This window comes from Sarcophilus harrisii, chromosome 5, assembly GCF_902635505.1.
Source record: "Sarcophilus harrisii chromosome 5, mSarHar1.11, whole genome shotgun sequence".
In the NCBI taxonomy this organism is placed as follows: domain Eukaryota; kingdom Metazoa; phylum Chordata; class Mammalia; order Dasyuromorphia; family Dasyuridae; genus Sarcophilus; species Sarcophilus harrisii.
In genome coordinates, this window is record NC_045430.1 from 89409057 (window position 1) to 89434079 (window position 25023).

Consider the following 25023-nt stretch of genomic DNA (forward strand, 5'->3'; position numbering starts at 1 on the left):
GAAAATCTTACATTAATAGGGAGAATTATAGAGGTCAGGTGCTTTTCAGTCATCTGATCTTTTATCCCTGGCTGGACTTGGCTTTTCACCCCCACCTTTGGCATTTTTGCTTGTTCTTTGCTCCCTGATCTATTGATTTTTAGCTAACTCTTGTTGAACATTGGAAGCAGGGGATCAGGGGAGGGAAGAGAGTGGGAGAAATCCTGGGGATGAGGTAAGGTAGATGGAAATGTTACTGGGCTGCTGGGGGCCACGTATTTCAGGTTATCCAGGAAATGCTGGATAATTGCACAACTGAGTCACAATTGAACGCTTGTTTGCTCTCCCCAGGCTCTGAACTCAAGACGGGGTAGTGGAAAGTGCTGGATTTGGAATCATGGACTATAGCTTTGGGTAAGTTATTTCATTTCTCTGGGCCTCAGTTTCCTCATCTTTAAAATGGGAAGGTTGAAAGAGCCTACTAGGTAAGAAGACCCCTTTCAGCTCTCAGTGTTATGATCCAAAGTCTTTCCCATTCACTAAACAGCATGAGCTGGTAGAGGATAGACTCTGATGGAAGAAGGGAAGATGCTGGTGGCATCTGGAAGGATATTCAGGGGAGAGAAGCCACAGAGAGTGATTGCAATGAAAAGGACATACAAAAGAGCTTGCAAATAAGTGTCCAGTCTTTTGCATCAGCAGCACTCAAGTACCAGCTGCAGGCTAGCAAAGTTCCTCATCAGCTAAGCTTTTTTCCTTCCCTTCCCTGGAAACAGACATTGTCTCCTTATCTTAAGACTAGTTATTGGTATAACATAGGAGATAGACTAGGCATACAATTTAGTTATAAATGTACTGTCTTAGTACTATACATTGCTTTATGTATTCAGCTTGTCCTCTCCAGTGAGGCTGTAATTTCCTTCTTCAGAATGAGTTGTCTGGGTTGAGACTTAGATCCCAACTGAGTCCTGTCAGTTTTGTGACCAATTTGCTTCAGGATTCCAGCCTCAGTTTCTCTAGCTATAAAATGTGAGTGAAAACATTTATATGCTCCAAACCTTGCAGAATTTTTGTGAGAAAAGCACTTTGTAAATCTTAAAAGAATTACAGAAATGTGAGCTATTATAGTAGGTGTTCAACAAATATTTGTTGGTTCATTCATTCATTACCCATCTATTTGGTCAATAAACATTTACTGAGAGCTTGCTGTGCACAGTGAATACAAAGGTAAGTCAGACAATGTGTCTGACCTTTTAAGAGCTCACAGTAGGAGAAGAGGGGATATACACAGGCACTTAATATATAAGGGAGAATGTGATTCTTAATAAATTCTTTATCTAACAATTTGTGCGATGCTTAAATGGTTTACAAAATATTTTCCCCACATGCTTTCTCTGAGGCCAGAAGTGGATATATTATTAATTCCCACTTTGTAGATGAGAAAACTAAGGCTCACAGAGTTAAACTGAATTACTCGAGGTTAAACTTTAGAAAAAGTTCAAACCCAGGTTTCTCCACTCCTGGCTCAGAACTCTTTTCACTCTGCCATCCTGAAGAGGGAGGATGAACATTTAGTTGGATCAATTAAGCAAGGCTTCATGGAACTGGTAGGATTTAAGTTAGTTGATTGGCCACAAGTTCTCTCCCACAAGAAGGACAGGGCCATAGTCTTTGGTTTTATATCACTTACCCAAAGTATCCAGTCATATAAGGCAGATTCAGCCTTACCCTCCCTGACTCTAGCAGCTCTCAGTGTTTAGCAGAGGTCTTGTTACAGCAGACCTAAAAAGAAATGTGTGTTGGTTTAATTGATTTTAATGTGGGAGAGTTTACAATGGCTCTCCTGTTTCAAGGAACACAGCTAGTCTCTTACCTTTCAGCACAAAGAAGTCCTTGAGCCTAGGCTATCATAAAGAACCAACTACCAAAATGGGCAAATCGGAAGTAGACTCTTCTTCCTTGTGGGAATCCCTTTTGAGTCTCCTTTTTTCTACATGAATGGCTTGTAAACATATTAAGCTCATTATGTCCAGAACAGAACTTATCTTTTCTCCTTCGTCCCACTTCCCTCTCACCTTTTTTATTGAGAACAACCCATTTCTCACTCCCATATCCAATCTATGGCTAATACCTATTGATTTCATTTTTGCAATACCTCTTCAATATGAGTACATCCCCTTTACTCTACCTCTGTTACTGCTATGCCCTCATTACCTCATGCCTAGACTATTTCAGTTGTATGCTGGAGGGTCTGCCCGCCTTAGATCTCTCCCTACTCTAGTCCCATTCTCCATTTAATCAGTAAAGAGAGATTGTCCAGGTTTGATCATATCAATTCCTATTCAGTAAACTCCAGGGAGTTCCGGGAACAAATACAAAATACTCTGTTTAGCATTCAGATTTCTTTATCTCCTAGCCCCTACCACTTTTCTAGTCTTTTTGCACCTTGTTTCCCAACATGTTCTCTTTGATCTAGTGACGCTGGCCTCCTGGCTCTTTCACAAAACAAGAAACTCCATATTTCTGCTCTAGGAATTTTCTCTGGCTCTTCTTCCTGAATGGAACATTCCTTCCTTTATCTCCTGACCTCCTGAGTTTTCTTTTAAGTCCCAAATAAAATTCTCCCTTCTACAAGACAGTAAATTATTCTCCTGATCTCTTTTAATTCTAGTGCTTTTCTTTGAATTATTTCCTATGTATCCTGCATAAAACTTGCTTTTTATCTCTTTGTTTGCATGTTGTCTTCCCTATTAAATTGTAAACTTCTTGAGCCAGAATTGTATTTTGCCTCTTTTTCTAACCCTAGCACTTAGGACAGGGCCTGGCACAAATTAAGGGCTTAATAAATGTTGCTTGATTGAATCATACTTTGTCCAAATGATAAACAAAACAAAACACCTTATGAATTGGTTCATCCAAACTCCTGATTTTAAAAAATTAAATTAATTTTTATTCTGAACTTAAAACATTAAATATTAATCAATGTCTATACATAGAACACAGAAATGAAAATTATTACTGAAATTGAAAATTTCTATAATACTCACTTTTTATTTCTTTTTTATACTTACTTTTAAAAAAGTATAATGAATTTTACTTATTTTTTTAAACTGTCCTGCGTGTCTGTATTTCTTTCTGTTTTCTTCTGAGCATTGAAAAAAAATATTTAAATGACTTTTGTGGGGGAGCATTATTATTGTTGCTTCCTTAAATTTTCTACTTCCAAGTGAAATGTAAAGGATATGTTTTTTTAATTCCCAAAACAAAAGTCTAGCCAAGACAACAGACCCACACAATGGCCATAGACAAAAATGTATGTCTTCTTTTTCATCCTAGATCTATCACCTTGTAGTCAGGAGATGAGTAATATGCTTTATGATGGTTTCCCTGGAGATGTAGTTGGTCATTGAGTTCTATCAAAGTCCTTTTTCTTTTGCCCATTTAAAAATTGTTCTCCTGGTGCTGCTAATTTCTTCAATTTACACTATCTAGGATTCTCTAAATTTATCTTTTTTTTTTTATCATATCCTACATATTGTACTGCATTCATATATCACAATTTGTCAAGTTATTACCCACACTGATGAGTACTCTCTTTGGTGCTAGTTCTTTTCATTCTAACTCCTTCCCTCCCTCCTTCCCTCCTTTCCTTCTTTCCTTCCTTCTTTCCCTTCTTCCTTTCCTTCCCTCTTTCCTTTCCTTCCTTCTTTCCTTCCTTCCTTCCTTCCTTCCTTCTCTTGCTTTCCTTTTTTCTTTCTCCATTTCTTTCTTTATTCCCCCTTCGTTTTTTTCTCTTTCTCTTTTTTTTGGGAGGGGGGCTAGGCAATTGGGGTTAAGTGACTTGCCCAGGGTGCTGGCTAAATGTCTTAAGTCTCTACACGAACTGATGCTGAGTGAAATGAGCAGGACCAGGAGATCATTATATACTTCAACAACAATACTATATGATGACCAGTTCTGATGGACCTGGCCATCCTCAGCAATGAGATCAACCAAATCATTTCTAATGGAGCAGTAATGAACTGAACCAGCTATGCCCAGAGAAAGAACTCTGGGAGATGACTAAAAACCATTACATTGAATTCCCAATCCCTATATTTTTGCCCACCTGCATCTTTGATTTCCTTCACAAGCTAATTGTACAATATTTCAGAGCCTGATTCTTTTTGTACAGCAAAATAACGGTTTGGTCATGTATACTTATTGTGTATCTAATTTATATTTTAATATATTTAACATCTACTGGCCATCCTGCCATCTGGGGGAGGGGGTGGGGGGTAAGAGGTGAAAAATTGGAACAAGAGGTTTGGCAATTGTTAATGCTCTAAAGTTACCCATGCATATAGCTTGTAAATAAAAGGCTATTAAATAATAAAAAAAAAAGAACAGAAAAAAAATAATAATAAAAAATAATAAAATAAATGTCTTAAGTCTCAGGCTAGTGCTCTATTCAAGGCACCATCTAGCTACCCCCTCCATTTCTTTTTTATTTTAATCACTTGTTTATCTTTCCACTTATCCTCTCTCTTAAGGGCCCCTCAGTTCCCCTCCAGGCCCTCATTTTTTCCGATGAAGAAGCTGCATCATAGAGGCACACAGGTAATAAGCCGCAGGTCTGGGATTTAGAACCTGCATTTCCTGTATCACTAGACCTGTGTTGTCGCCACTGTATTGTACTGACTGATTTTGAGGATGATTTAAGGGAGTCTTCAAATGCGAACCAGACTAAAGCAAACCAAACCCTGAGTCAATTTCCAATTCAGGGTCAAATTTGCTAAGTTTAGGGAAATTGTGGTGTTTATATCCAATCAACTTCCCCTGGGCTCCAACATCTATAATCCTGGCAAGTTTTTTTGATGCTGTCCCAGCAGACTCTATTTAAAAGAATATCATCCTCATTCCAAGGGGTAGCTAGATGGGACAGTAGGGTAGAGTGCAGGACCAGAATCAGGAAAACCTGGATTCAAATCTGACCTTAGACTCTTACTAGCTGTTTGACTAGCAAGTCACTTATCTTTATTTACCTCAATTTCCTCATCTGTCAAATGAGAATGGAATGGCAAACCACTCCAACATCTCTGGCAGGAACTCCTTCCCCCCCACACTCCCAGGAATCAGTGAGTCAGGACTTAAATGACAATGCAACAAGAGCATAGGCTATTCCTTCCCCCAAGTTCCCTAGCCTTCTTTGGGAACTGCTTGAGATTGTTGCTGGGTGGGATAGGTCAAAGAGGAGAGTGGGGTGAGCCAGACCTTATCTCCACTGTCTGCATTCCTGACCTGCTAGAACAGTAACAAAGGAAGCCTTTCTGCACACTCATCCAACCTCTGAAAACTGGTCCCTAAGCTCCTGTCCGATTCAGACTCATTTTCACCCTTGAGAGAATTTGGAGGGATCCAGAGAAGATATAGATTTAGCAGCATTCAGGTGGAATTGGGGGAGGTGGAAGATGAGGGGAAAGGAGTAGGAATTAATCTGAGATTTGTCCTGGGAGAAAAGGGATGGGGCAGAAGTTCTATAGGCACCTCTTCAGAGGTGTACTGCCCACAGGGGCATTTCTTCAGTGTCATTTCTTCAGGGAGGTTTGATATATTCACCCTTTAGGGAAGTTGGATGCAAAGATATTTATGTTCCTCAAAAGGAAACAAACATCAATTCTCTGTGAGAGAATAGACAAATAAATCCCTTATAAAGGACTGACACAGATTCCTTTTCTCAGACCCCTAGACCAGCCTGGAGAGGTCCACACAGACAGTATCCTCACCACAGTATCCCAAGAGTTAGCTACAGAGACCTTTCTACCATAACTGTCAAACAGACTTCTCTGGTGGGACCCAAGCACACAGCTACTTCCAGAAAGTCTGAATACACAGTTCCAGGACAAAAAGCTTCTGTGGCTAAAGAGGCCCAGACATGCTGATACATTAAGTGCAACATGTGATAGAATACTGGGCTTGGAGCTAGGGAGGCCTGAATTCAAATTTGACATTTATTACCTGTATGATCATTTAACTTCTGTCTGCCTTAGTTCTTCAGCTGTAAAATAGAAATAGCACCTACCTCCCTGTGTTTTTGTGAAGATCAAATGAAACATTATTTGCAAAGAGCTTAATATAGTTCCTTGTACATAGTTGACACTTAATAAATGCTTGTTCCCTTCCTCTTTTCCCCCTCTCCACCAAGATACTCAGACACCAGGTATCCCATAAAAGGGATAGACATACAGACTTCACAGAGGTAACACCATGAGATCAAGCCTAGGGCAGGGCAGTTGAATAACATAACTTTCCTAAATTCTCAGGTCCCGGCTGAGAGGGGTACAGGGCAAGTCTGTTTACTGTTTCAGAAGTGACCCTGATAAGGGATAGACTTCTATGAAATTTGGAACTCTTCCCAGACCTAATTTTTTTTTTTTCAATTTCTCCCTGAAATCTCATTCTTAGGGGCCAAGGTAAAGGTCTAAGGGTATCTAACTTTGGATTCCAAGTCTCCAGGGGTAAGAGGAGTCAGGGGGAGAAAGGAATTATAAAAGATTAGGGGATTTTATGGGTTTGAATTTAATAAAAATTTCCCTTAACTCTTTTATCATTACCTGGAGGTCCTATGCATTTATAAGGGCTTGGTGGCTGGAAAGAATTCTAAAATGGAATTTATTAAAGACGATTCAGCACATAGAGGAAAGTGAAGAGGAATGACTGATTGGGAGGATATTTTTAACCCTCTTCTCATGCACCATTCTGTGAGTTAGTCACCCAGGTTTTTGATTTTGATTTCGATATGAATATCATGCCTTTTTTTTTTTTTTTTTTTTTTTTTTTGATCCCAGCAGAGATGCTCAAGTGTCATAGGCCAGGATAAAAAGGCGCAATTCTTGGTGGAAGAAAGCCCAAAGCTGATGGGTGGGTAGAGGGGAAGGAAAGAAGGGTAAGGGGATAGAAGGCCAAAGGTAAATGAGAGCCAGAGAAGTGGTGAGTCTAGGAAACATGAGGTTAAGGGAGGGAAGGAGTTTGTTTTGTTTTGAGGATAGGTCGCCTAAAGACAGAGAAATTGAAAAGAAAGGAGTAGAGCATCACAAAAATATCTTAGAAAGCACACAGAGAAGAACAGAAGGAAGTTCAGAAGGGAACATAGACAAGTGGTGCAGTTTTAATCCTACTGTGTTAAAATTAATCGATATGTAGTCTTTTAACCGAGGGGCTGGAATACAGCTGGGATGGAAGTCTAGGATGGGGCACACCTCAACCAACATATTCTAATTCAAGGATCCTAAGCTTTAATTCCTTCTTTTCTCTGATCTTGAAGGAAATGGAGAGCAAAGATCTCGTGAAGAATGGGAGTTGAGCAGTATGCTCAGAAGATGTGACTACTTTGTGGTAATGAATGAGATAAACTTTTACCTTGATGTAGTGTGAAGTTAAATCAAACAGCCGTTGTTTGATTTGCTCCCACCTTCTCTAACAGTCTGCATGCAGCGAAACAGAGAAAAAGAAGAGAGATGAGAGAGAGATGAGGAGAGAAAGACATGGAGAGAGAGAGTGAAAGAGACAAGGAAAGAGAGAAGGGAATGAGAGAAAAAGGGAAGGAGAAAGAGATACATATATCTTTTTCAGACAGAAACAGAGAATCAGAGACAAGGAGAGAGAGAGAATAGGAAGGAGAAAGAAAGACAGGGGGAGAGATAGACAGACAAAGAAGAGGATAAAGAAGAGAAGAGAGCTTCTGAATTTGTGGAATCAGACTTGAATGCTAGTACTACTATTGTTACTTCCACTGCAGTTTCCACAATTGCAAATAATGTGCAGAATCATCTATTGTTGAAAAGCCTGTATCTGGCTTCTCCTGCTGGGAACAAATAGTGATGAAACTTCCTTCTCTCCTCAGGGGAGATTAGATTTTCCTTATCTAATTTCACATAACTAGTCTCTGGAATCCATTTTTAAAAAAATTGCAGTTAATCTAATTATTTGGTATTGTTTCATTTAAGAACAGTTGAGAGGGAGATTGCATTGGATTCATATAAAGACAGAGATTATCAGGGTTCTTGGTGCTAAAAATGATCCAAAGAAATTTTAATAAAGATACCATATAAATAAAAATATTATAGTTGCTCCTTTGACACTGCTGATAATCCTCTCCTTAATACTCTCTCCTCAATTTTTTGGGACACCACTTTCTCCCAGTTGTCCTATCTAACTAATCTGAGTGCTCCTTCCCTTTCTCTTTTGCTATATCCTCCTTCACTTCACCCCCTCTAACTGCTGCACTGGATGATTTCATCAGCTCCCATGGATTTAACCACCAACTCAATGCTGATGATTCTCAAATCTATCTTTCCTGACCCAAACTCTCTGCTGACTTCCAGTTTTGCATCTCCAACTTGCCATTCAGAGATCTCAAATTGGGTGTGCAGAAGATTTCTCAAAATTATATCCGCTAAATCCTCCCAACTCTTCTCTTCCATATAACCTTAGAAAACAATGGTATCCTCTCTCTGTTTCACAGGCTTGCAATCTAGGAGTCATTTTGGATTTACTATTTCTCTTTTTATTTTATTTTATTTTATTATTATAGATTTTTATTTACAAAACATATGCATGGATGAGTTTTCAACATTGAACCTTGTAAAACCTGTTCCAACTTTTCCCCTCTTTCCCCCCACCCTCTCCCCTAGATGGCAGGTAGTCCAATACATATTAAATATGTTAAAGTATATGTTAAATCTAATATATGTATACATATTTATACAATTATCTTGCTGCACAAGAAAAATCCGATCTAGAAAGAAAGAAAAAAACCTGAGTAGGAAAACAAAATTCAAACAAACAATAACAGAAAGAGTAGAAATGCTGTGTTGTGGGTGCAGCTGATTCCATTCTTTACTGAACAGTTGGAATTGATTTGAATCAACTCATTTTTTTGTTTTTTGGTTTTTTTTACTAATTTTTTTATTATAGCTTTTTATTTACAAGTTATATGCATGGGTAATTTTACAGCATTGACAATTGCCAAACCTTTTGTTCCAATTTTTCCCCTCCTTCTCCCCATCCCCTCCCCCAGATGGCAGGCTGAGCAATACATGTTAAATATGTTAAAGTATAAATTAAATACAATATATGTATACATGTCCAAACCGTTATTTTGCTGTACAAAAAGAATCAGATTTTGAAATAGTGTACAATTAGCCTGTGAAGGAAATCAAAAATGCAGGAGGACAAAAATAGAGGGATTGGGAATCAACTCATTGTTGAAGAGAGCCTCATCCATCAGAAGTGATCATCATATAGTCTTGTTGCTGTGTGTAATGATCTCCTGGTCCTGCTCATTTCACTCAGCATCAGTTCATGTAAGTCTCTCCAGGCCTTTCTGAAATCACCCTGCTGGTCATTTCTTACCAAACAATAATATTCCATAATATTCATATACCACAACTTATTCAGCCATTCTCCAACTGATGGGCATCCTCTCAGTTTCCAATTTCTTGCCACTACTAAAAGGGCTGCCACGAACATTCTTGCACATACAGATCTCTTTTCCTCCTTTAAGATCTCTTTGGGCTTATATCCCAAGTAGTAACACTGCTAGATCAAAGGGCATTCACAGTTTGCTGGACTCACTATTTCTCACACCTCTTATACAATGTGTTGCCAAAGTCTGTCAATCTCACCTTTGCAATATCTTTCAAATACATCCTCTTCTCTCTGATCCTGCCCTGTGTAGTGCAGGACCCCATCACCTGATACCTGGACCTAATAGCTGGTGGGTCAGTCTGCCTCAAGTCTCTCCCCACTCCATTCTATCCTCCATTCAGCTACTAAAGGGATTTTGTTAAAGTGAAGGTCTAATGTCACTCTCCTATTCAAAAAATTCCAGTGGCTCCCTATTGTCTCCAAATGCTCCATTTGACATTTAAAGTCCTTGATAATCTAGTGCCCTCTCCCCCCTCCCCCCCCAGCTTTTCCAATCTTATACCTTGCTCTCCAACCTGTACTCTTTGATCTGGAGAAACTGGCCTCCTGGCTGTTCCAAAAGATAATTCATCTCTCAGTTTTGGACATTTTCTCTGACACTGTGCCACTGCCTGTCTCCATGCCACTGATCTCCCTGGCTTCCTTTAAGTCCCACCCTTCGACAGGAAGGTATATTCCTTCTTAATTCCAGTGCTTTCCCTCTGTTGATGATACATTTATCTTGTGTATAGCTCCCATAAGGCTGGGGGCCAGCTAAAAGGAGTAGTTTTCCTCTTCAGCTAAACAAATTCCATATCCATAATCAGTCTTAAAAAAGTTTAAGTAATAGAGCTTTGGATTTCATCTACTCTTTTTAAAAAAATGGAAATATTTATATTTTTCAAATTCATAATAAGAGAAAAGAAAGATGTTAATGGGAAAGCTGATAAGAAGAGTGTTTGTAGGCAAGAGAGTACCTGATGGTAACTAGATAAGTTGGGAAGAAAGAAAGAGCTGGGCTTGGGGAGGTGTAGAGTGCCATGCAATCTCTTTTAAGTTTGAGTCCCCGAAGCCAGGGAGTTTCCCATTTGCTATTTAAGCTGGCCATGGCTTGTAACTTCTTCCTGAGTCTCAGTCTGCTGCTGCCCATACTGGTAATCCCCCTAGGATCTGGCTTGTTGCCTAGCCTTCCAGAAACTTGCTGCTCCTCTGGAGGCCCCTTTGAATTGTTTTGTCAGAATGGTATATTTTTCCCCTGGGGGATTGTTCTGTACACAAAGGAAGAGGTAGGGTTGCAGAAGTAGAAGGAAAGGAGGAAACCTAGGCTGAGCTTTGGCTTCCCACTTCTGAGCTGGGGGATGAGCAGAAACCTGGATGCAATGGATACCACAGAATGTTAACAGATTTCTGGAGCAGGAAGATGCTGCTCCCTAATAGCAGCATAATTCCAATCCTCCTCCTTCCCTCTGCCCCCAACTCTCCCTCCAGGAGGATGTCTCCTCTAAACATCCTGGGCTTAGGATCATAGAACTTTAGTGTTGAAGGTACCTCAGAAATTATCTAATTCAATTTGAAGACTTCCAGTGATGGGGAAAGCCTTCTATAAATCTCTTTCAGATTTAACCCTTTTCAGATCTCATATTGTCCAAAGTTTATAAAGAGTGTGAAAACTCTGAGTGGCCTCATTTGTATATGAAAAGATCAGGAGGGGCTCTGAGCAGTTTGCTTGCCCCATAGAGTTTAAAAACTGAGGAAACCACAGTTCTTTTGTGGCTATAGGGAAAATACACCTAGCCTGCTGAGATACAAATCTTGAAAGTGATTTGGATAGTCTTTATAAATTAATTTTTTTTTAATTTATTTAATAGTCTTTAATTTACAGGATATATACATGGGTAACTTTAGTCTTTATAAATTAAGGTGAGATTTCTTAACCATGGCACTCGTGAGAACCTCATATCACGAAGTCGTCAAAAGAAGTATATAAAATGGAGAATATTTAATTATTTTTGTTTGTTTTTATTTATTTCTTGGTTTTATATTTTTTCTTTTTTTTAGAAAAAAATGAGAAAGAAAACAAAATGCAAGTAAACAACAATAAAAAAGTGAAATTACTATGTTGTGATCCACACTCAGTCCCCATAGTCCTCTGGGTGCAGATGGCTCTTTCCATCACAAGATCTCTGGAACTGGCTTGAATCACCTTGCTGTTGAAAAGAGCCATGTCCATCAGAATTAATCATCTATACATTCATTTTATTTTTACATATTTTCATATGAATCATGTTGGGAGGGAAAAATCAGAACAACAGGGGAAAACCATGAGCAAGGAAAAAAAAAAAAAGAAGAAATAAGGTGAAAATAGTGTGCATTGATTCACATTCATTTGCCATAGGTCTCTCTCTGGGAAGGACAGCATTTTCCTTCTAAAGTTTATTGGGATTGCCTTGGATTAATGACTTGCTGAGAAGATAGCTGATCTTCACACAATCTTATTGTTGCTTATTGTACAATGTTTCTTGCTTCATTCAGCATCAGTTCAGGTAAATCTTGCCAGGCTTTTCTAAAATCAACCTGTTTATCATTTTTATAGAACAATAATATTCCATCACTTTCATATATCATAACTTATTCAGCCATTCCCCAATTGATAGACATTTACTCATTTCCCAAGAGAATGTTTAGTAAATATCTGTCAAACTGAGGAGGATTTCAGCTAAACCAGAAGCTGAAGGTAGCCAAGACTATAGCCAGCAAATCAGTGGGACCTTATAAGGTATAGTTTGAAGAGTATGGACCCATTGAGTATCTTGAATTTGAGGGAGTTGCTTCACGGTGAACTCAGTCTGCAAGTGACGACTACATTCTACTTAGGCAGGACACAATGTGCAATGGAGAAAGGTGTTGGATTTGGAATAGAGGCCTCAGGTTCAAATTTGGGCTTTGACACTTAAAAATAATTATTTATTTTATATTACATTCATTATGTATATTCATTTTTAACATTTCCAGATGAGTCATGTTAGAGAAGAAAACTCAGAATTGTAAAGGGCAGAAACTCTTAAGGCTCAGTATGATTGATTTAATCCTAAAACAAGGTGTTAACTCAGTAGAATTAAGATAATGATTCTCTAGTTTACATGTACTTAGTATAGTTCACAAGGTGACACCTATTCTACAAGATTGATGATTATTCTGCTGCAACCAAGGCTGGTCCCGAGACCTCCAGAAAGCTAACCAGGACATTACATTTTGGCGTTTGAACGTGGACTAAGGACCTACATCGATGACCTGGAAATAGGGAGAGTACAAAAATAGACAAGCAGGAAACTTTGTTAAAGGCTAAACTAGTGTTTCAGCTGAAATGGGACAAATGCTTGAAGAGCCTTCCCCACCCCAAGGGAAGTGTGTAGAAAGCATAGTTAGACTTATAAAAAAACCAATGTTTGATTATAACTTGGGAGCAGATTGGTGGACTCTTAGAAACATTAGAATACACATCTCCTTGATTCTCTAAGAAAGAAGAATTAGAGCCAGACAAGGGGAAATTAGTACGAGAGCAACTAAGTGAACATTACAATGATAATGGTCCTGATTCAATTCCTAAAGAAACATTCTATACATATAACTTAATACAATTGGCTTTAAGAAATTACATAAGTATTAGAATAAGGAAAAAGAAGAAAGTGCAGGAAGGGTAGTATACACTACTTGAAAATTGACCTGCCAATGCATAGAAAGGGATCACATAAACAAAATACTGTTTCACAAAAAATACTGTTCATACAAATAAATAACTAAAGATTAAATAACTGGAGAAATAAATAATTCCCATGGATATAATAAAACTGATAATATTACCTAAATTAATTTATTTATTTAATGCCATACCAAACTAATTGAATAAATAAATTAATTTAGGTAGTATTATCAGTTATATTATATAGAATTATATATATAGAACTAATGGAATTAGTTCAGAAAGCTAGAAAATAAAAAAAGAAAATTCATTGGAGGAATAAAAGGTCAAGAATATCAAAGGAATCAATGAAAAATAAAGTGGAGGAAAGGGACTTAGCACTACCAGATCTCAAACTATGCTACAAAGCTGTAATTATGAGTTGATAGGTTTATTAGTGAACAGATTAGATAATATATAGAAGCAAATGAACATAGTAATCAAGTGTTTAATAAACCCAAAAATCTGATCTATTGGGGCAATAAGTCAGTATTTGACAAACTTCCGGGAAAACTTGAAAATAATCTGGCAGAAACTAGGCACAGACTCACATCTCACATTGTTTATAAGATAAAGTCAAAATGGGCATGTTCTACATGTAAAGGATTATATCATAAGCAAATTAGCGAAGCATAGAGTATCTATAGATAAGGGAGAAGTTCATGAGTAAATAAAGGATAGAGAGGACCATGGGAAATGCAATGGATAATTTTAATTACATTAAATTAAAAACTTTTGTACAAACTAAACTAATGCAGCCAAAATTAGAAGGAAAATAGGAAACGAGAAGGGAGAAGTAAGAAGAAATTTTTGTAGCACTGTTTATCTGATAAAGATCTCATTTCTAAAATATGTGGAGAACTTAGTCAAGTTTAGAAGCATAAGAGCCATTCTCCAATTGATAAGTAGTTAAAAGATTTGAAAAAGGCATTTTTCAGAGAACTTTTCAAGGTACCAATAGCCGTATGAAAAAACAATGCTCTAAATCACTAGTAATTAGAGAAATACAAATTGAAACAACTCTTGAGATACCACCTCACATCTATCACATTAGATTACTATGCTCATTTGGTTCTGTATATTTTATACCTAATCTACTTCATTGATTATATTCTTCTATATCTTAGCCAATATCAGATTGTTTTTAATGATTACAGCTTTGTAGCACAGTTTGAGATCTGGTACTGCTAATTCATCCTCTTTTACGTTCTTCCCTCCTCCCCCCATTAATTCCCTTGATATTCTTGACCTTTTATTCCTCCAGATGAATTTTGTTATGTTTTCTAGTTTTATAAAGTAATTCTTAAGTAGTTTTATTGGCATGGCACTAAATAAGTAAATTAATCTAGGTCATAATCGTTTTTATTATGTTGGTTTGTCCTACCCATGAACCATGAATGTTTCTCCATTTGATAAGATTTGTCTTCATTGTGCAAAAAGGTTTTGTAATTGTGTTCATGTGGTTCCTGTGTTTATCCTGGAAGTCAGACTCCCAAATACTTTATAATGTCTACAATTATTTTATTTTTTGCTGAAGCAATGGGGTTAAGTGACTTGTTCAGGGTCACATAGCCAGGAAATGTTAAGTGTCTGAATTCATATTTGAACTCAGATCCACTTGACTTCAGGGCTGGTGCTCTATCTACTACACCAATTGGCTGGTGCTGTATTTATTACACCAAGTAGCTGCTTCTCTGCAATTATTTTAAATGAGATTTCTCTTTATATCTTTTCCTATTGGATTCTGTTAGCAATAGATAGAAGTACTGATGATTTTATGTACTTTTTCCCATGTAGTTTAGAATTAATTATTCTTAAAATATTTGGTAGAATTTAGTTGCAAATTAACCTCTTCTGGGATTTCTTTCTTAGAAAGTTCATTTATTGCTTATTCAATGTCTTTAAGAATTTTCTTTTTTTTTGTTAATCTGGGCATTGATTGATGTCCATTGATTTCATTTAGATTGTTAGTTTTATTGGCATATAGTTGGGCAAGATATCTCCTAATAATTCCTTTTATTTCATTTTCATTGATTGTGAATTCCTCTTTACATTTTTTGATACTGATAATTTATTTTTTTATTGTTTGTTTTAAACAGCCCCTAGGTTTTTTTAAAAAAAATTATTATAGCTTTTTATTTACAAAACATATGCATGGGTAATTTTTCAACATTGACCTTTGCAAAGCCTTTTGTTCCCACTTTTCCTCTCTTACCCCCAGCCCCTCCCCTAGATGGCAGGTAATCCAATACATGTTAAATATGTTAAAGTATATGTTAAATACAATACATATATATTTATACAGTTATCTTGCTGCACAAGAGAAATTGGATTTTAAAAAAAGGTTAAAAAAAAAACCCTGAGGAGAAAAACAAAAATGCAAGCACACAATAACAGAAAGAGTGGAAATGCTGTGTTGTGGTCCACATTCATTTCCCATATTCTCTCTCTGCGTGTAGCTGATTCTCTTCATTACTGAACAATTGGAAATGGTTTGAATCATGTCATTGTTGAAGAGAGCCACTTCCATCAGAATTGATCATGATATAATCTTTTTTTTGCTGTGTATAATGATCTGGTTCTGCTCATTTCACTTAGCATCAGTTTGTCTAAGTCTCTCCAGGCCTTTCTGAAATCATCCTGCTGGTCATTTCTTACAGAACAATAATATTCCATAACATTCATATACCACAATTTATTCAGTCATTCTCCAATTGATGGGCATCCATTCAGTTTCCAATTTCTAGCCACTTCGAAAAGGGCTGCTACAAACATTTTTACACATATGGGTCCCTTTCCCATCTTTAAGATCTCTTTGGGATTAAGCCCAGTAGTAACACCACCACCTAGTTTTAGAATATAAGTTCCTTAAAGCTAGGCCCTAGTTCACTTTTGTCTTTGATTATCTAGCACCTTGCACAGTACCTGGAACATGCTTGATTCTAGATCTATCAATAAATCTAGATCTATTTAGAAGAAATCTCATCTTTTAGTCCTAGCTTTGGTAGGTCCATCCTTTGGTACTAGCTTATCAAGATCTTTCTGCATCCTGATTCTGTTGCTCAACATATTGGCTATCCCTCTTGGATCTGTGGGATGTTTTTTTTATCAGATTTAAACTATCTTCCTTTTGGTGTCATATAAATCTGTTTCTGAGTAGAATTAATCTTCTTTATAGAGTCATTCTCTCCTTGGACCTGTGTCTACTTCTGCCTATCCTCCTCCCAACGTTCCTCACCCTTTATTATCCTCTTTCTTATGGAGTTCTCTTTCCCCTCCAAAGACTTTATGGCTTCTACAATTTTCCTTCCTTCCTTCCTTATCAGGGTAGTGCCTGGAGGCAGTTTTCCTAGGAAAAAGAGTTTCTTTGTTAGTAAAATGGTTAGTTACTAATTCACCCAGCACATTCAGATTAAGAAAAAACTTCTATCAGAGGTTGTGGTTAAAGTGTTTGTTCAATCAGTTCTGGTCTATTTCTTGGCATCAAAAATAAATTTTTTTCTAACACAAAGGGAGAGAGGGAAAAGTCAATTTTTTAAATGAAGAGAGTAGTTTAGCTTATTTATACCTAGAATATACTTCCTGGGACTTGTGTGTCACTAGAAATTTCTCCACTATTATAGGAGAGAGGGATATCCCTGTCCTCTGCTATTTGATTATATATTTGCTTTATCTGAGAAAAGCTATTGTCCACAATTCTAACTCTTTTGTTTGAGGGTTTGTATCCAGCTTCTTCCTTAGCTGGAGACATTCTCCTTTTTGTTTCTGTCTTGACTTTACCAACTGGCAGATTATGACCTACCATCCTTCTTTTTATCCAACAACTAGTTTTGCTTGTAGAATCCCAGAATGTCAGAGCTAGAAAGGGACTGTTAAATATACATGTTAAATATGTTAAAGTATAGATTAAATACAAAATAAATATACATGTCCAAATAGTTATTTTGCTGTACAAAAAGAATTGGACTCTGAAATTAACTTGCTCCTTTTTACAGATGAAAAACTGAATCCCAGAAACAATATGTGATTTTGAAAGGAAAAAGGCATGATGATGAGGGTATCAGAGAGAAATATCAGGAGTAATGAGAATAGCAGCATGTTATAATATGGTTGTATTTGAAATTTGGATGCTTGGGTTCAAATTCTGTTTTGGACATGACTTCCTTGTTGTGTGACAGATGGGTAAAGCATTTTGCCTCTTAGAACCTCTGTTTCCGACTTGGTTCTTTTCAGCAGTTCAGTGATCCAGGGCAGTCCCAATAAACTTTGGATGGAAAACTCCATCTAAATCCTATGCTATGTTCACTTTTTTCTTTTTTTCTGTTTTTTTTTTTCTCTTGTGGTTTTCTCCCTTTTGTTAGGATTTTTCTTCCCTATTATTGTTCGGTAAGAAATGACCAACAGGATGATTTCAGAAAGGCCTGGAGAGACTTACACGAACTGATGCTGAGTGAAATGAGCAGGACCAGGAGATCATTATATACTTCAACAACAATACTATATGATGATCAATTCTGATGGACCTGGCCATCCTCAGCAATGAGATGAACCAAATCAATGCTAATGGAGCAGTAATGAACTGAACCAGCTACACCCAGCGAAAGAACTCTGGGAGATGACTAAGAACCATTACATATAATTCCCAATCCCTATATTTTTGCCTGCTTGCATTTTTGATTTCCTTCACAAGCTAATTGTACAATATTTCAGAGTTCGATTCTTTTTGTACAACAAAATAACTATTTGGTCATATATACTTATTGTGTATCTAATTTATACTTTAATATATTTAACATCTACTTTTCATCCTGCAATCTGGGGGAGGGGGTGGGGGAAGGAGGGGAAAAATTGGAACAAGAGGTTTGGCAATTGTCAATGCTGTAAAGTTACCCATACATATAACCTGTAAATAAAAGGCTATTAAAAATTATTAAAAAAAAAAAAAAAGGATTTTTCTTCCCAACATGATTCATAAAGAAATGTGTTTTTAAAAAAGAATGTACATGTATAACCAGAAAAACAAAAAAGAACCTCTGTTTCCTTGCTTGAAAAATGGTCATAATAATCCTTGTAATTACAAATCCTAGTAAGCAGACTTAAAGAAGTCATGGGGTTATGGATTTAAATCTGAAGATCTTAGAGGTCATATAATTCATTAATTTAATCAATTAATTCTATGGATGCAGATCCTGATTCCAAATTCAGGCCTCTTTTCTCTGTATTGAACAGGCATCCTGACTATGACAGAGTGCCTCTTAAACCTTCACCAGCCCTCTCCTTTGCCCCTCTCTTCCTCACCATTCCTTCAGTACTAATAAGCTCTGTACTTGCATCTGTACTTGTACCCTGACTCTGTCTGGTTTTCATGGGTGATACTGGGAGTTTCCCCAGGTGCCATGGCGTCTCCATTTGGCTTTCAGGCTAGTTTCCTGAACAAGGGGTTTGTCCACAAGGGGTTCAATAGAGAAAGGACCAGCCTGGCCCCAGGATTTGAGGGTTCCTCCATCTCTTCCCTCAATTTTTCTTCCTGCTCATGCTCTCATGTTACCATAGTTGCCCCTTATTTTAAGGGACATAGGCAAACAAATATATACAAAGCAAGTTATAAGCTGGATAACTAGAAGATAATTAAAAGAGGAGGAAGCACTAGAATTAAGAGGAGTTAGAGAAGGATTCCTGCAGAAGGTTGGATTTTAATTGGCACTTAAAAAATGCAAGGGAGATTAGTTAGACAAAAAAGCAGAAGAGGGTGAGAGTTCCAGGCATGCAAGACAGCCAGATAAAACTCCCAGAGCTGAGAGATGGAATATTTTGTTCTTGTAGCAGCCAGTGTCACTGGATTGAAGAGGACATGTTGAGGAGTAAGGTGTAAGGAGACCAGATAGCTAGGAAGGGACTAGTTTATGAAGGATCTGTTGCAGTAATCAAAGTATGAGGTAATGAGGACCTGCACTAGAGCAGAAGCAGCATGAGAAGAGAAGGAAGGCATTTGAAAGATGTTGCAAAGATAAAACTGACAGGCCCTGGCAACAGTTTGGATATGGAAGGTGGGGAGGAATGTGGTGAGAGATAGTGAGCAATCCAGTATGACTTCTAGATTGGGAACTTGAGGGACTGAGGATGGTGTTGACCTTTACAATAAGAGGTAGGAAGAAAAAAATTATAAGAGTTCTGTTTTGGACATTTTGAGTTTTAAGATTTCTAAAAGGCATCTAAACGGATGTAAGACTGGAGGTCAGCAGAGTGTTTGAGGAAAGAAAGGTAATTTTGAGAATCAGCAAGGAGATGGGAAGCTGATGAAATCAACAAGTAAGGTAGTATAGAGGGAGAATAGAAGAAGGCCGTAGACAGAACTCTGGCCTGCGGTTAGTGGGCATGATTTGGAAGAAAATCCCAAAAAGGAGAATGAGAAAGGATGGGTTAGATAGGTAGAAAGGAAACCAGGCGAGCAGTGTCCCAAAGACCTAGAAAGTAACAAGAAAGAGAGAATGATCAGTGATGTTGAAAGCTACAAAGAGGTCAAGAAAAATGAAGATTGAGGAAAAAACATTGTATTTGACATCTGAGACCATTAGAAACTTCTCAAAGGGCAAGTTTCCATGAAATAACAAGATTGGAGACCTGTTTATAAAGATTAAGAAGAAAGGGAAGTAGATACCCATTGCAGATATTCTTTTTATTTTTTTTATTTTTTATTTTATTTAATAGCCTTTTATTTACAGGATATATACATGGGTAACTTTACAGCATTAACAATTGCCAAACCTCTTGTTCCAATTTTTCACCTCTTACCCCCCCACCCCCTCCCCTAAATGGCAGGATGACCAGTAGATGTTAAATATATTAAAATATAACTTAGATACACAATAAGTATACATGACCAAAACATTATTTTGCTGTACAAAAAGAATCAGACTCTGAAATATTGTACAATTAGCTTGTGAAGGAAATCAAAAATGCAGGTGTGCATAAATATAGGGATTGGGAATTCAATGTAATGGTTTTTAGTCATCTCCCAGAGTTCTTTTTCTGGGCATAGCTAGTTCAGTTCATTACTGCTCCATTAGAAATGATTTGGTTGATCTCGTTGCTGAGGATGGCCTGGTCCATCAGAACTGGTCATCATATAGTATTGTTGTTGAAGTATATAATGATCTCCTGGTCCTGCTCATTTCACTCAGCATCAGTTCGTGTAAGTCTCTCCAGGCCTTTCTGAAATCATCCTGTTGGTCATTTCTTACAGAACAGTAATATTCCATAATTTTCATATACCACAATTTATTCAGCCATTCTCCAACTGATGGACATCCATCCAGTTTCCAGTTTCTAGCCACTACAAAAAGGGCTGCCACAAACATTCGTGCACATACAGGTCCCTTTCCCTTCTTTATAATCTCTTTGGGATATAATCCCAGTAGTAACACTGCTGGATCAAAGGGTATGCACAGTTTGATAACTTTTTGAGCATAGTTCCAAACTACTCTCCAAATGGTTGGATTCGTTCACAACTCCACCAACAATGAATCAATGTCCCAGTTTTCCCACATCCCCTCCAACAATCATCATTATTTTTTCCTGTCATCTTAGCCAATCTGCAGATATTCTTTTTGAGGAGTTTGGCTTCAAAGGACAGAAGAGAACTAGAATGATATCTGGGATGGAAGGATCAAGAGAGAGTTTTTTCAGGATAAGGGCATAGCATATTGGTAAGCAGTATGAAATGAATCAGCAGGAAGGTAACAAGAAGTGAAAGAATAGAGATGACAGAGGGTACAGTCTGTTGGAGGAGATGAGATGGAAAGAGATCACTTGAAAAAGGAAAAAGGTTAGCCTTGGAAAGGAATAAGGCTACTTTATTATGTGAAATGGGTGAAGGAGGAGAGAGTGGCGTTTGGGGGTGAGAAAGAGAAGAGAAGAGAGAGCTCATGGCAAATGGCCTTACTTTTTTATTCTGTAAAATATGAATCAAGAAGAGAGAGAGAGAGAGAGAGAGAGAGAGAGAGAGAGAGAGAGAGAGAGGAGTGGGAACAATGGAAAGATTTTTTTTTTAATTTTTAATAGCTTTTTATTTACAAGATATATGCATGGGTAATTTTACAGCATTGACAATTGCCAGACCTTTTGTTCCAATTTTCCTCCTCCTTCTCCCCACCCCCTCCCCTAGATGGCAGGATGACAGTAGATGTTAAATATGTTAAAGTATAAGTTAAATACAATATAAGTATACATGACCAAACCATTATTTTGCTGTGCAAAAAGAGTCGGACTTTGAAATATTGTACAATTAGCCTGTGAAGGAAATCCAAAATGCAGCCAGGCAAAAATATAGGGATTGGGAATTCAATGTAATGGTTCTTAGTCATCTCCCAGAGTTCTTTCTCTGGGCTTAGCTGGTTCAGTTCATTACTGCTCCATTGGAAATGATTTGGTTGATCTCCTTGCTGAGGATGGCCAGGTCCATCAGAATTGATCATCATATAGTATTGTTGTTCAAGTATATAATGATCTCCTGGTCCTGCTCATTTCACTCAGCATCAGTTCCTGTAAGTCTCTCCAGGCCTTTCTGAAATCATTTCTTACCGAACAATAATATTCCATAACATTCACATACCACAATTTATTCAGCCATTCTCCAATTGATGGGCAACTACTCAGTTTCCAGTCTCTGGCCACTACAAACAGGACTGCCACAAACATTTTGGCACATACTGGTCCCTTTCCCTTTTTTATAATCTCTTTAGGATATAAGCCCAGTAGTAACACTGCTGGATCAAAGGGTATGCACAGTTTGATAACTTTTTAAGCATAGTTCCAAAGGAGCAATGGGAAGATTGAGGAAGGATGAAAAATTTTGGAATAATGGATATGGAAAATGGGATAGTGAGTTGATAAAGGAGCCATAGTAGGATAGCCTAGCTGCAGTGAGGGCCCAGTTGAGATCATGAAACATAAATATGTAGTAGTAGATTCTGTCAGAATAGTTACGTGACTTTTTCTACCAAAGCTAATGCTTGGCTGGAGATATCAATGATATAAGGAGGCTAGGAATTCAAAAGAGAGAAATAGTATAGGGTTGAATTGGTTCATCAAGGAATCAAGATGGAAAGGAGAGAGTGGTTAATATAAGGGCATTGTCTTTGGAGATAATTGAAGGGGTCAAGGGTTAAAGGTCACAGTGGATAAAGAGAAGGATTATGTAAGAGAAGACAGAGGGATGCTCTATTATGGACAGGCCAATAGATTATGGTCAGATAAGGAAATTTCTAAATTCTTGACCATGGGGGTGGCACATTTGTAGTTGATGCATGTGCAAAAATGTTTGTGGCAGCCCTTTTCATAGTTATAAGAAATAGGAAACTGAGTGATGCCCATCAATCAGAGAATGGCTGAATAAGTTATGGTATATGAATGTTATGGAATATTATTGTTCTATATTATTGGAATATTATTATTGTTCTATGAGAAATGATCAGCAGATAATTTTATTTTATTTATTTATTTTTTAGGGATTGGAATTCTATGTAGTGGTTCATAGTCATCTCCCAGAGTTCTTTTGTTGGGTGTAGCTGGTTCAGTTCATTATTGCTCAATTGGAACTTATTTGATTCATCTCTTTGTTGAAAAGGGCCTTTCCAGGCCTTTCTGAAATAATCCTTCAGCAGATAATTTTGGAGAGACTTACATGACCTGATACTGAGTGAAATGAGCAGGACCAGATCAGTTGTTGTACACGGCAACATTTATATTATACGATGATCAATTCTGATGGATGTGGTTCTTTCCAACACTAAGATAACTGAGGCCAGTTCTAGTGATCTTGTGATGAAGAGAGTCATCTACGCCCAGAGAGAAAACTGTGGGAACTGAGTATGGATCACAACATAACATTCTCACTCTTTTTGTTGTTGTTCGCTTACATTTTGTTTTCTTACTTACTTTCTTTCCTTTTTGAGCTGATTTTTCTTTTCTTTTCTTTTTTTAAATAACTTTTTATTGGCAGAACCCATGCCTGGGTAATTTTTTACATTATCCCTTGCACTCACTTCTGTTCTGACTTTTTCCCTCCCACCCTCCACCCCCTCCCCCAGATGGCAAGCAGTCTTATACATGTTAAATATGTCACAGTATATCTTAGATACAATATATGTGTGCAGAACCGAACAGTTCTCTTGTTGCACAGGAAGAATTGGATTCAGAAGGTAAAAATAACCCGGGAAGAAAAACAAAAATGCAAACAGTTTACACTCGTTTCCCAGTGTTCTTTCTTTGGGTATAGCTGTTTCTGTCCATCCTTGATCAATAGAAACTGACTTAGATCTCTTTGTCGAAGAAATCCACTTCCTTTTTTTTTTTTTACAGGTTCTAAATCTAGATAATTTTTTATTTTTATTTTTTATTTTTATTTTTTTATTTTTTATTTTTTTTTATTTAATAGCCTTTTATTTACAGGATATATACATGGGTAACTTTACAGCATTAACAATTGCCAAACCTCTTGTTCCAATTTTTCACCTCTTACCCCCCCCCCCTAAATGGCAGGATGACCAGTAGATGTTAAATATATTAAAATATAACTTAGATACACTAATAGTATACATGACTAAAACATTATTTTGCTGTACAAAAGAATCAGACTCTGAATTATTGTACAATTAGCTTGTGAAGAAATCAAAAATCAGGTGTGCATAAATATAGGGATTGGGAATTCAATGTAATGGTTTTTAGTCATCTCCCCAGAGTTCTTTTTCTGGGTATAGCTAGTTCAGTTCATTACTGCTCCATTAGAAATGATTTGGTTGATCTCGTTGCTGAGGATGGCCTGATCCATCAGAACTGGTCATCATCTAGTATTGTTGTTGAAGTATATAATGATCTCCTGGTCCTGCTCATTTCACTCAGCATCAGTTCGTGTAAGTCTCTCCAGGCCTTTCTGAAATCATCCTGTTGGTCATTGAAGAAATCCACTTCCATCAGATTACATCTTCATACAGTGTCGTTGTTGAAGTATATAATAATCTCCTGGTTCTGCTCATTTCACTTAGCATCAGTTCATGTAAGTCTCTCCAAGCCTTTCTGTATTCATCCTGTTGGTCGTTTCTTACAGAACAATAATATTCCATAACATTCATATACCACAATTTACCCAGCCATTCTCCAATTGATGGGCATCCATTCATTTTCCAGTTTCTGGTCACTACAAACAAGGCTGCCACAAACATTTTGGCACATATACAGGTCCCTTTCCCTTCTTTAGTATCTCTTTGGGGTATAAGCCCAGTAGTAGCACTGCTGGATCAAAGGGTATGCACAGTTTGATAACTTTTTGAGCATAGTTCCAAACTACTCTCCAAAATGGTTGGATTCATTCACAACTCCACCAACAATGCATCAGTGTCCCAGTTTTTCCACATCCCCTCCAACATTCATCATTATTTTTTCCTGTCATCTTAGCCAATCTGACAGGTGTATAGTGGTGTCTTAGAGTTGTCTTAATTTGCATGTCTTTGGTCAATAGTGATTTGGAACACCCTTTCATATGAGTAGAAATAGTTTCAATTTCATCATCTGAAAATTTTCTGTTCATATCCTTTGACCATTTATCAATTGGAGAATGGCTTGATTTCTTATAAATTAGAGTCAATTCTCTATATATTTTGGAAATGAGGCCTTTATCAGAACCTTTAACTGTGAAGATGTTTTCCCAGTTTGTTGCTTCCCTTCTAATCTTGTTTTCATTAGTTTTGTTTATACATAGGCTTTTAAATTTGATGTAATCAAAATTTTCTATTTTGTGATCAATAATGGTCTCTAATTCATCTTTGGTCACAAATTTCTTTCTCCTCCACAAGTCTGAGAGA

General features: G+C 37.3%; 1 long non-coding RNA gene across 1 annotated transcript in view; it reads left to right on the forward strand.

Moving 5' to 3' along the window:
• The first annotated feature begins 229 nt into the window (after positions 1–229).
• The window catches only part of LOC116419202, a 46884-nt gene continuing 22090 nt past the window's right edge, over positions 230–25023 (forward strand). The window contains exons 1-2 of the long non-coding RNA XR_004229451.1: positions 230–393; positions 7283–7353. This is a non-coding gene — a long non-coding RNA (uncharacterized LOC116419202). The remainder of the gene's footprint in view (positions 394–7282; positions 7354–25023) is intronic.